This window comes from Lepidochelys kempii, chromosome 19, assembly GCF_965140265.1.
Source record: "Lepidochelys kempii isolate rLepKem1 chromosome 19, rLepKem1.hap2, whole genome shotgun sequence".
Classification (NCBI taxonomy): Eukaryota; Metazoa; Chordata; order Testudines; family Cheloniidae; genus Lepidochelys; species Lepidochelys kempii.
The window spans coordinates 8,465,232-8,477,556 of NC_133274.1; the positions used below are offsets into that span (position 1 = coordinate 8,465,232).

At 42.2% G+C, this 12,325-nt stretch overlaps 2 protein-coding genes across 8 annotated transcripts in view; one reads left to right on the top strand and one right to left on the bottom strand.

Moving 5' to 3' along the window:
• The window catches only part of STPG1 (sperm tail PG-rich repeat containing 1), a 46,954-nt gene extending 39,924 nt beyond the window's left edge, over nt 1-7,030 (bottom strand). For 4 of the 7 annotated variants that reach the window (XM_073317402.1, XM_073317404.1, XM_073317403.1 and 1 more), the window contains exons 1-2: nt 6,946-7,030; nt 142-243 (exon numbers count right to left, since the gene is read on the bottom strand). The gene's annotated coding sequence lies outside the window, so the exon portion shown is untranslated. Of the gene's footprint in view, nt 1-100; nt 930-6,945 lie in introns of those variants that run through there. The other 3 variants (XM_073317401.1, XM_073317399.1, XM_073317400.1) reach the window with 2 other exon arrangements.
• Nucleotides 7,031-7,074: 44 nt separating this feature from the next.
• The window catches only part of LOC140900304 (calcipressin-3), an 81,543-nt gene continuing 76,292 nt past the window's right edge, over nt 7,075-12,325 (top strand). The window contains exon 1 of the mRNA XM_073317407.1: nt 7,075-7,282. The gene's annotated coding sequence lies outside the window, so the exon portion shown is untranslated. The remainder of the gene's footprint in view (nt 7,283-12,325) is intronic.

A 12,325-nucleotide genomic window follows, 5' to 3' on the forward strand; every position in this document is an offset into this window, starting at 1 on the left:
CTCTTTCTTGACCAATAAGATAACAATTATGATTGTATTATATTCATATTAAGAGAGAAGTCATGACAGTAGAGCATTATAAGCAATGAATGATACATACATTCAAAGAGAACAAAGTCTGCTTTTGGATGGGTGACTTACAGGGAAATCCATGGCACTGAGACTGGGTTGGGAATTGCAGTGTTGCCAAGTCTCACAATATTTGGTGTTGGTTGGAATTATTTAGCTGGAAAGCCCCATCTCCTGGATTCATGAAATTACATAAGAAAGTTAGTTTACATTTTTTTAAAAAATCTAGCCCTCGTGATTTCAGAGAAAAGCTTGAAAATGTGACTCAAGCGTACTTTAGAGTTATATTTAGCTTCTGGTTCTTGACCCTTTATTTATTTTTTTAAAATCTCATGATTTTGGGGGCCTGACTCATGATTTTTTGAGTGCTTGGGGTTGGCAATACTAGGATTAAGGAAGTGGCACTCTTCTCTCTGAGGTGCTACCCATCCATTACCCTGCTGTGATGACTGGGAGCACTGGAGATGCATGTCTTTGCTTTCAAGTCCAGAGGGATTTGAAAATGTATCAGCATTTCCTATCACTGCCTTTATGAAATAGAGATTATAAATTTAGAATACGGGCAATAAATCTTAATTGAATGCTTGCCAACCTAATTGATACTGACCATATGGGGACCGTATTCCACAGGGATAAGCAGAAGATAACCCTGAGAATACTCTTAATTAAATGTATACACTGGGGACCCATATACAAGTGGAAAAAGCACTGGAAGCCATATGTCCTGGTGTTGAAAAGGCTTTTAACAGGAGTCACTACATACTACATTGTAAAATATGAAAGTGAAAATATTAAAACATATAGTACAGGGACACTGGCAACATTCCCCACAGATTTCAGAGTGTTAGTCTGTATCAGCAAAAACAACGAGGAGTCCTTGTGGCCCTTAGAGACTAACAAATTTATTTGGACATAAGCTTTCGTGGGCTATAACCCACTTCATCAGATGCATGGAGTGAAAAATACAGTAAGCAGTATATATATGAAAAGATGGGAGTTGCTTTACCAAGTGGGGGGTCAGTGCTAATGAGGCCAATTCAATTAAGGTTTCAGCTGGAAACAAAACCTTCCATTGTTCAGTAGAATTTTGCTGTAGTACATTGTCAAACAGTTACTGAATTGCATTCTGAAGTGGCTGCATTTCATCATTAGGTGAAATTATTTGTATTACAGAGATTGTAATCAATTTGTGTTTTAGGGTCAAAGGAACTATATAAATATGCCCCTGCAGAATCAGTTGATAGAGATGAAAAAGAACTATTAGATTTATTACAGTCCCTATACAAGGACAGAATATATTATTGGCTCTAAGAGAGGAAGTATCACATAGTAAATTGATACAGCATTTGATCGCAGCCATAAAGGATATGATAATAAAGGATAACTACATATTGCCTCTGTTGCTGTATTTAAATGGCAGAATTCCTTGCCTACAGAAGTGAAATTAAGAATGCCTTTCTGAGAATGCTTTGTTTATCTTCCTTCCTTCCATTACAGGAGAGCCTTTCTTTGAACAGATGTAAATGGGAAAGCTACTAGGGGAGATGAGACTAACGTTCTTTTCTGCCCTTCCTTGGCCATAGGTAAATTTTAGAAGAAAGCATTTAAACCAGGGTAAGTACAGCATGTTAAATTGAGATCCTGGCCTGCAGCAGCCCTCTCCCCATAGCTGCAGAGTGAGGACAAAAATGATCAACAAAAGGTTTTTAGCATTGGTGAAATCAAACAGCAATTTTTATTTGCCTCTCATGGAATATAAAAGTACAGGCAAATGTTTGTAGGCGCTTGGTTTGGATATAAACTTAGGTAACCATATGCAAATATATCACAAAGTTTGGGCAGCTAGGGGGTTAGGCAAATAATCTCATCACTGGATTAATTGCTTTTACTTTGTGATAGATGAAATATTAATTCCTGCAGGTCCCTCTCTTATTCTGCCATTTGTTCCCAACCCCTACCTAAAAAATGTAAGTGAGGGGACAAAATGAAAATTTTATTTTGAACTTTTAGCTGTGTTAGTATGGATGAACATCATAATTAATACAATACTAGCAACATGTCATATAAACATTGTGGAACCCTATTTCATATAATTCTTTTCCAGTTTTGTCCATTTCCAGCTAAAATGTAGGTTAACTGTTATACGTGCAACAGAGGAAAATATGTTTTTGTTTTAATGTAACACTACTTTTTAGAAATTCTGGAGACTTCTGTAGTAGACTCCGCTTCTTGAGATTTGTATTGTAATTTCAAATAGAATGTAATGGAAGAAGGAAATTTCTGATATATAAATTAGGGCTGTCAAGTGATTAAAATAATTAATCATGATTAATTGCACGATTAATCATACTGTTAATAATAGAAAACCATTTATTTAAATATTTTTGGATGTCTTCTACATTTTCAAATATATTGATTTCAATTACAACACAGAATACAAAGGTTTCAGAGTAACAGCCGTGTTAGTCTGTATTCGCAAAAAGAAAAGGAGTACTTGTGGCACCTTAGAGACTAACCAATTTATTTGAGCATGAGCTTTCGTGAGCTACAGCTCACTTCATCCGATGAAGTGAGCTGTAGCTCACGAAAGCTCATGCTCAAATAAATTGGTTAGTCTCTAAGGTGCCACAAGTACTCCTTTTCTTTTTACAGAATACAAAGTGTACCATGCTCACTTTATATTTATTTTTGATTACAAGTATTTACACTGTAAAAAAACAAAATAAATAGTATTTTTCAGTTCACCTAATATAAGTACTGTAGTGCAATCTCTTTATCATGAAAGTTGAACTTACAAATGTAGAATTATGTACAAAAATAATTGCATTCAAAAATAAAACGTACAATTTTAGAACCTGCAAGTCCACTCAGTCCGACTTCTTGTTCAGCCAATCGCTCAGACAAACAAGTTTGTTTACATTTGCAGGAGATAATGCTGCCTGCTTCTTGTTTACAATGTCACCTGAAAGTGAGAACAGGCATTCACATGGCATTGTTATAGCCAGCAAGTTATTTATGTGCCAGATGCACTAAAGATTCATGTCCCTTCATGTTTCAACCACCATTCCAGGGGACATGCGTCCATGCTGATGACGGGTTCTGCTCGATAACAATCCAAAGCAGTGTGGACCGATGCATGTTCATTTTCAATATCTGAGTCACATACCACCAGCAGAAGGTTGATTTTCTTTTTGGTGGTTCAGGTTTCTGCATTGGAGTGTTGCTCTTTTAAGACTTCTGAAAGCATGCTTCACACCTCATCCCTCTCAGATTTTGGAAGGCACTTCAGATTCTTAAACCTTGGGTTGAGTGCTGTAGTTATCTTTAGAAATCTCACATTGGTCCCTTCTTTGCATTTTGTGAAATCTGCAGTGAAAGTGTTCTTAAAATGAACAACGTGCTGGATCATCATCTGAGACTGCTATAACATGAAATATATGGCAGAGTGCAGGTAAAACAGAGTAGGGGACATATAATTCTCCCCCAAGGAGTTCAGTTACAAATGTAATTAACACATTATTTTTTTAACAAGTGTCATCAGCATGGAAGCATGTCCTCTGGAATGGTGGCTGAAGCATGAAAGGGCATACAAATGGCACATAAATACCATGCTGTGCCGGCTACAAAAGTGCCATGCAAATGCCTGTTCTCACTTTCTGGTGACATTGTAAATTAGAAGAGGGCAGCATTATCTCCAGTAAATGTAAACAAACTTGTTTGTCTTAGCGATTGGCTGAACAAGAAGTAGCACTGAGTGGACTTGTAGGCTCTGAAGTTTTACATTGTTTTGTTTTTGAGTGCAGTTATGTAACAACAAAAAATCTACATTTGTAAATTGCACTTTCAGGACAAAGATTGCACTACAGTTCTTGTATGAGGTGAATTGAAAAATATTATTTTTTTGTTCATCATTTTTACAGTGCAAATATTTGTAATAAAAATAATATACACTTTGATTTCAATTACAACACAGATTGTACAACACAATATATATGAGACTATAGAAAAACATCAAAAATATTTAATAAATTTCAGTTGGTCTTCTATTGTTTAACAGCGCAATTAAAACTGCGATTAATCGCATTTAATTTTTTAAATCGCAATTAATTTTTTTGAGTTAATCGCATGGGTTAACTGTGATTAATCGACAGCCCTAATATAAATTGTAAGGTCCTATGGGCAGGGACTGACTCTCACAATGTGTGTACAGCACTTAGGGTAATGGTGACCTGAGGCCACGGCACACCTGGTGGCTGAGCTTTGTGACTTTGTCCTCACACACAACCATTTCAGATTTGGGGACAATTTATACCTGCAAGTCAGTGGCACTGCTATGGATACCCGCATGGCCCCACAGTATGCCAACATTTTTATGGCTGACTTAGAACGCTTCCTCAGGTCTCGTCCCCTAGCACCCATCCTCTACTTGCGCTACATTGATGACATCTTCACCGCATGGACCCACGGGAAGGAGGCCCTTGAAGAATTCCACCTGGATTTCAACAATTTCCACCCCACCATCAACCTCAGCCTGGACAAGTCCACACAAGAGATCCACTTCTTGGACACCACGGTGCTAATAAGTGATGGTCACATAAACACCACCCTATACCAGAAACCTACTGACCGCTATACTTACCTACATGCCTCCAGCTTCCATCCAGGACACAGCACATGATCCATTGTCTACAGCCAAGCCCTAAGATACAACCGAATTTGCTCTAATCCCTCAGACAGAGACAAACACCGACAAGATCTTTATCAAGAATTCTTAAAACTACAATATCCACCTGGGGAAATGAGGAAACAGATTGACAGAGCAAGACAGGTACCCAAAAATCACCTACTACAGGACAGGCCCCACAAGGAGAATAACATAACACCACTGGCCATCACATACAGCCCCCAGCTAAAACCTCTCCAGCACATTATCAACGATCTACAACCTATCCTGGAAAATGATCTCTCACTCTCCCAGACCTTGGGAGACAGGCCAATCCTTACTTACAGACAGCCCCCCAAACCTGAAGCAAATACTCACCAGCAACTACACACCACACCACAGGACCACTAACCCAGGAACCAATCCCTGTAGCAAACCTCGTTGCCTAGTCTGTCCCCATGTCTACTCTAGCAACACCATCAGAGGACCCAACCACATCAGCTACACCATCATTCACCTGCACGTCTACTAATGTGATATATGCCATCATGTGCCAGCAATGCCCCTCTGCCATGTACACTGGCCAAACTGGACAGTCCCTACGTAAAAGAATAAATGGACACAAATCAGACATCAGGAATGGTAACATTCAAAAGCCAGTGGGAGAACACTTCAATCTTCCTGGACATTCTATAACAGATTTGAAAGTAGCTATACTTGAACAAAAAAACTTCAGATGAAGTGAGCTGTAGCTCACGAAAGCTTATGCTCAAATAAATTTGTTAGTCTCTAAGGTGCCACAAGTACTCCTTTTCTTTTTGCGGATACAGACTAACACGGCTGCTACTCTGAAACCAGACTTCAAAGAGAAACAGCAGAAATAAAATTCATTTGCAAATTTAACACCATTAATTTGGGCTTGAATAGGGACAGGGAGAGGCTGGCTTATTACAGAAGCAGCTTTGCTTCTCCTGGACACCTCCTCATCTATTGTTGGGAGTGGACTACATCCACCCAGATTGAATTGGCCCTGTCAGCAGTGGTTCTCCACTTGTGAGGTAACTCCCTTCTCTTCATGTGTCAGTATATTTATGTCTGCATCTGTAATTTTCACTCCATGCATCTGAAGAAGTGGGGTTTTTACCCACGAAAGCTTATGCTCAAATAAATCTGTTAGTTTTTAAGGTGTCACCGGACTCCTTGTTGTTTTTGTGGATACAGACTAACACGGCTACCCCCTGATACTGTTTTTAGTGGAGGCCTCTAGACGGTACTGTAACAAAAATACAAAAAATAAAAAATTTAAAAAACGAAACTGGGAAGAAGTCCGAATGGATTAGCAAGTTAGAGGGAGAGAGAAACCTGTGTGTGTACATGAATCCAGAATATGGGAGGGGGGTGTTTATGCATACACAGAATATGGTGGGGGCCTAGAAATCTCCCTGTGTGTCTGTACGCACGCTGTGGTAGAGTCCCAAAGGCTGCAACAACACTGCAGTGAGTACATTAGAATTATTTATAAGGGTTTGCTAGCTCAGGGTATCCCGTCTTTAGTAATAACAGTGCGTAGCACTGACCCAGGCTCAACATGGGGAACCCCACAGCCCTTCCAGGAGGGAGCTGCTACAACTTCAGCTTGTCCCAGCTTCATCCATCAGTCCAGCCAGGGCTCTGCCCTCTCTAACATGTCTAGCTCCCCAGTCCCTCCCCCATGTTACCCCCTAAGGCAATGCCCCCTTTAGCCCAGCCCCTCCCCCCACAGTACCCCCCAAAGCAATGCCCCCTTTAGCCCAGCCCCTCCCCCACATTACCCCCCAAGGCAATGCCCCCTTTAGCCCAGCCCCTCCCCCACATTACCCCCCTAAGACAATGCCCCCTTTAGCCCAGCCCCTCCCCCACATTACCCCCCAAGGCAATGCCCCCTTTAACCCAGCCCCTCCCCCACAGTACCCCCCAAGGCAATGCCCCCTTTAGCCCAGCCCCTCCCCCACAGTACCCCCCAAGGCAATGCCCCCTTTAGCCCAGCCCCTCCCCCACATTACCCCCCAAGGCAATGCCCCCTTTAACCCAGCCCCTCCTTCACACTGCCCCCCCCAAGAGGATACCCCCTGAACCCAGCCCCCCCCGCAAGAGGATACCCCGGGGAGGCGGGGCTCCATCTCATCCCACACACCCCTTCCCACGCGAGTGGCTCCCCAAAGTCAGACGAATACCGGGTGACGGCGGGCCGTCAAGAGCCGGCGCATGCGCAGGAATCACCATCAGGGCCCCCCACGCGCGCGCGCGCGCGCTCGCTCCCTTCCCATCCGGGTCACACTTCCCTCCCCTCCCCCGCCACCCCTGTGGCGATGCGAGGATGGGAGCGCGCGCGCGCGCGCGCGTCCCCAGAGAGAACTACAGTGAGCGCGCCCGGACGGGGGGGGGGGGGCGTTTCCCTCAGCTGCTGCCATCGCTGCCAGCTCCCCCCCAACCGTCTTTCGTCCTGCCCGCCTTCCTCCCAGAGGGCGCCGGGCCCCGCGCGGCGGTCGACGGGAACCCCAGGCGGGGACGGTGAGTCCTCAGAGCGGACACCGAGCTGCCCCCCCATGTTCTCTCTGTGCCGCCGCCCGCCCCGTCCCGCCTCCTTTCCCTCACAACGGCCCGCCGGGGGAGCCGCCTCGAGCCTCTCCGTGGGGGGGGGGGCGAGCGCGCGCGGGGGGGGGGATCAGCTCGCCAGCCGCCCTGGGGCGGCGGTGGGTTTCGCAGCCGCCCCGTGCTGGTGGTTTGCGGCGGCGGCCTCCGCCGCGTCTCAAGGGCGGGGATGGGCGGTTGGCTCGGCCGAGTGTCCGTCGCCCCGACCCGTCCCTCCGGGCTGCGGCGGGCCGCAGGCCCCGGGTGTGAAGGGGGTAGGGCTCGAGGAGCGGGGAGAGGCTCCCCCGCCTGCCTGGCCCCGAGCAGCGCTGGCGCGGTGGGGGTTAAAGGGGCTGGGGGGGGCAGGAGCTGCGAGTCGCCCAAAGTTTGGAGGCCACCCGATGCAGCAGTGGCTGTGTTTTCCCCGGCAACTTCTGAAGCTTGCCGATCTCTTCTGGGGGCGTGTGATGGTGGATTAACCCCCCAAAGCGCCTCTCCTTCACGTGGGAATGGCTTGCCTGTTTGCTGCCTGCCTGCAGGCACTGATTGCTCGGCTGTCTCCGGCCCAAACGGAATCCTAGAGCTCCGCTACTCAGTTGTGCGTGTCGAGAATTTAAAAGAATGATCAAATCACCTCTCATGGTGACAGACCTACAAGAATCGAAGCTGCTTTTGTGTGTAGAAGCTCTTGCTTCAAAGCAATTTCTGCACTTCAGAAGATCCGGAACTTGCTGCTGTTTGCAGCTATAATCGATGATGTGAGACATAAAAATAGGCATTTCATTTTAAGGTTACATTTATTTATCTCCAGTTCAGTACGCTGTGATAGAACACAACCTATTATCAACAGTCATGGCGTGGTTAGGCATCACGTGTTCAGTATGCTGTTTTCTAAGTGTATTGTTTGGCTTCCTAAAAAGAAAAGGAGGACTTGTGGCACCTTAGAGACTAACCAATTTATTTGAGCATGAGCTTTCGTGAGCTACAGCTCACTTCATCGGCTTCCTGTGTTTGTATGTTTTAAAATGATCTTAAATGCTCTTGTGGTCTGAGAACCAAAGCAACCTACTTAACCATTTAGTTGACTCTTAATGCCTTCATTTCCCCTTGTTTGTTATAACAGAACATGTTATTTCTAAACTTTGGTGCTGATCTTGCAAACACATTGACTTAAATGAGATTACTCAAGTAGGTAAAGTCACACATGTGTTTGTGTTGGCAAGATTGGTCTTAGACTACACACTTTGGGAGCAGATATGTCTGTCTGTAAAGTGCCATCCATGAATGTTTTGACCTTGTCAGCATTAAAGACTTCTGGAAATTTTCTGACCATTGCACTAGTAATGGTAGGAGACAGGAGATGCTAATGTAAATCACCTGCTGCTGGCGTTCTTTCCGTTCTGTCTCATCTAACAATGCTCAGAGCAGGTCTAGAAAAAATATTAAAAGCATTGGTGGTACATGGTCACCACCTGTTCTTTCTCTCTATTGCTTGAGCAATAGGGGAGAATTTCCCAAAATCCTCATTGTTGACAAGACTGTATAAAGTTTTTTTTTTTAAAAAAAAAACACCTTGTCAGTATTTCTAAAAGTGCATATTACCTCGGTATCTAAGTGTGCCAACCAGATCATACTACTTCTCATTGGAATACAGGAATTAATAAGGGGTCAAGTTCAACTGAGTGGCTAAGGCTCCTGGTTTGGTTCACAGAATTGATGGAGTCCTAGTGTATGAGATCACTTAAGCATCTAAAAACGTGAGGGAGAATTCAAAGAACATACATTAGCTAAAGGAAGATACTGTGTTTGGGATGCCTAACTACACACAAACTGCATTGAATACTGATATCTGATTATGCATTTCTGTCATTTTCTGGGTTAATATTGAGGGATGGAAGGACAGAAAAAAAAAGCAACAACAGAGAAAAATAAAAGTATTTCTGATCCGGCTCCCTGCTCTGGAAAGAAGAGATGGTGGCTCGGTAATCTGAGCCACCATCTTTCCTTCTGGAACAGGGAGCCAGGTCTGGCGAGTTCTAGCTTTTTTTTTTTTTTTTTAGGAGTTAAGCATGGACATACACATACATGTGTGTTATCTTCCATTACATTGCCTTACTCAAATATACATTCTTGCATTTACACTTAAACTAATTTATTATTAACATAAATGTATCTACCTAATGTATCTACCTAATGTATAGGATTTTTGTAACATAATCAATATTTTCACATACTTGAGTTGACCAAAATTTGGGTGAAAATGGGTAAAAACCAAATAATAGCTTTTATAAAACAAGAATCTGGTAAAAATCATTAAAAAAACAAAAATGAAGTGTCAAACCCATGAGGTAAGTAAGATTATCCCCTTTTTATAGAAGAGAAACTGAGGCAGAGAGTTTGTGCTTCACAGTGGTGAGCCCATTAAAAATACCTAGATAGAGGTTTCTCTTTGCCCAAGGTCACACAGTGAATGAGGGTCAAAGCCTGTATTAGAGCTTTGGTACCACTCACTCACTACACAGTGCTCCTCTTTCCTGTCGTGACTAGTATCTCAAAAAGATGCTGTAAAATATTTGTATATAGTCTTTTAGAAGGTAGACTTCTCTCTGCACTGCTTGTAATAATAAATTCTTAAATACCATGTGTACATCAATTACTTTATTTGGCTATCCCACTCTAATTTTAGTGGAGCATTGCATGGCTTTGTGATTAGCCCTTCATAGAGTTTAATGGTGGCTGCAATGCCAGCTATGGTGTTCAGGTACTGATATTTCTGGCAAGTCTGCAAAAATAAATATCCTGTAAAAATTAAGAGTTGTAGATTTGTTATTTAATAACTAGAATTAGGGGATGCGTTCTTTTTTTTTTTAAACAAAAATAGTTCAAGCTGTGGATCTAAACTACTTGACGGTTTCCTTTCCAATTATTTTTTTACACTTGCAAGGAAGGTTGTAGTGTAAATAATGCAGAACTGCTGATCTTTGCTGCTAGGAGTTTTCTGCTCATTTCATCTGGCCACAAAGAAAAGATTTGTTAAAACTCAGTTTTGGCTAGAATTGGCACTGATGTAGATACTAAACCCTCGTTTACGCAGACCTTGCTTGCAGTAGTTGAAGGGAACAGCTGCAGTCTCTTCTGCTGCTTACAGCTACCCAGGCTTCCTCTTTTATACCCTAACTCAGGTATAAAATTATGTATCTGGTGATTCATTTTTTGTCAGTTTGAGGGAAGTTAGTTATCTGCATCATGACACTAGAATTTGTAAGCTGCTACCATCACCCCAGAATAATTTAGTACTGTGCCAAATTGTCACTTCACAAACCAGAAAATGGTGTATAATATTTTTGTTGCTGCAATCAAACTATTCACAACATGTTGAGGTTCATTTATAGCAATGCTGCACTTGAAGTGGAGTTTACACAGTGTGTAAAGTTTTGTTTACACAGTGTGTAAAGTTGAGTGCATGTCTTTACAGGATAAGGGCCTTTTTTGGTACTTTTAATCAAGGATCTTAGAGTACTTTACAACAGTGGGTAAGTGGCAATTTTCTATTTTATAGCTGTGTAACCAGGTAACAGAAGTTGAGTAACAAGGCATCGCCTCAATTCAGCAAGAGGCAGAGCTCTACTGGAATCTACCTACTGTGCTTTAGTCGAACAGCTTCCCTTTTCTCCAGTAGTAATGTATATCTATATAGCATTAATATATTTAATAACTTCTTAAATTGATGTTCAGCAAAAGTCAGCATTTTCCTCACGTTAAGGGTGTTTATGCCATAAATGGGGTAATGTGATCATTATGTAGTAGGCTGAGCACACATCTACAAACCAGGAACTCCAAGGCTCTAATCTCAGCTCTGATATTGAGCTGTGTTGGCCTTGGGCAACTCATTTTAACTTCTGCATGTGTGTGTTTTCTTTTCCATCTGCAAAAGAGGGATGATGATTGTCTGCCTCACCTCAGAGTGAGGATGAACTAGTTCGTGTTTAAGGAGTTCAGTGCTAAATGACCGTGTTATGTGAAAACACTTACAAATGGGTTCTTGTGTCCATGCTAAGATACTTATTATATGATATTGCTAAACTTCACTAGACCAGTTTAGGTACAATGCAAGGTCACTGTGACTTGTAGCCTCTTTCAGCTACTACATTTTACTTCCGTCTGCATCATATTAGCTGAATCACTTCATGCTATACTTCAGCCACTTTACTGTGCGTTGTTTTGTACTGTACCCTAAAATTCTATCTGTATTTACATTGTTTTACTTTGTTGCTTTACTGTGTACAAGCATTGTCTACATAGTGTAGATTGTCTTTTAAACAATTTGTTGTGTATCCTAGTTACAGTACACTTTTCCTCATTGTGTGTTAATGTCACAATTGATTATTGCAGCGCCTGATGATGTCAGTGTTGTGAAGGAGTAGACAGTATTTCTGTTATAAAACCCAACCTGTAGGATTTTAAAACTTGTCTGTGTTGGAATTTTGGAATTCAGCTTAATCATGAGTAGATGGTTCTCCCCTCTACTCCCCAATCTGGTTTAAATGTTTCTTTTGGAATGCATGTCCTTCAGCTTCTGTACACTGATTTTTTTTTTTTCACTTGACTACTAGGAATGACACATTAATTATTTTATATTCAATTTAAAATGCCTATTATTTACCAGTCATACCAGTTGTTTTTTATTCACTAACTTTGTTAGAATGTAGAGTTGCTTGATTATTAAACTCTGACACCAGCTCCTGACTCTTAAAGTAAAGGCTAAAAAATACAAGGATTGAAAGTGTGTGAGGGTGGTGATTTTGATTCAAGGAGATTTTTCATTCACTTCATCTTCTCTCCAGTTCAGGATTTATGCCTATGAGTCTGAAAAACTCACTCTTACTCGTTAAATTGCAGTTAATCTCAGGAGTGGGATGATGGTGGCTAGTGTTGATCTGTAGCCTACACAATAATGTTTTTCAGTGAATAACTTCTAAATAT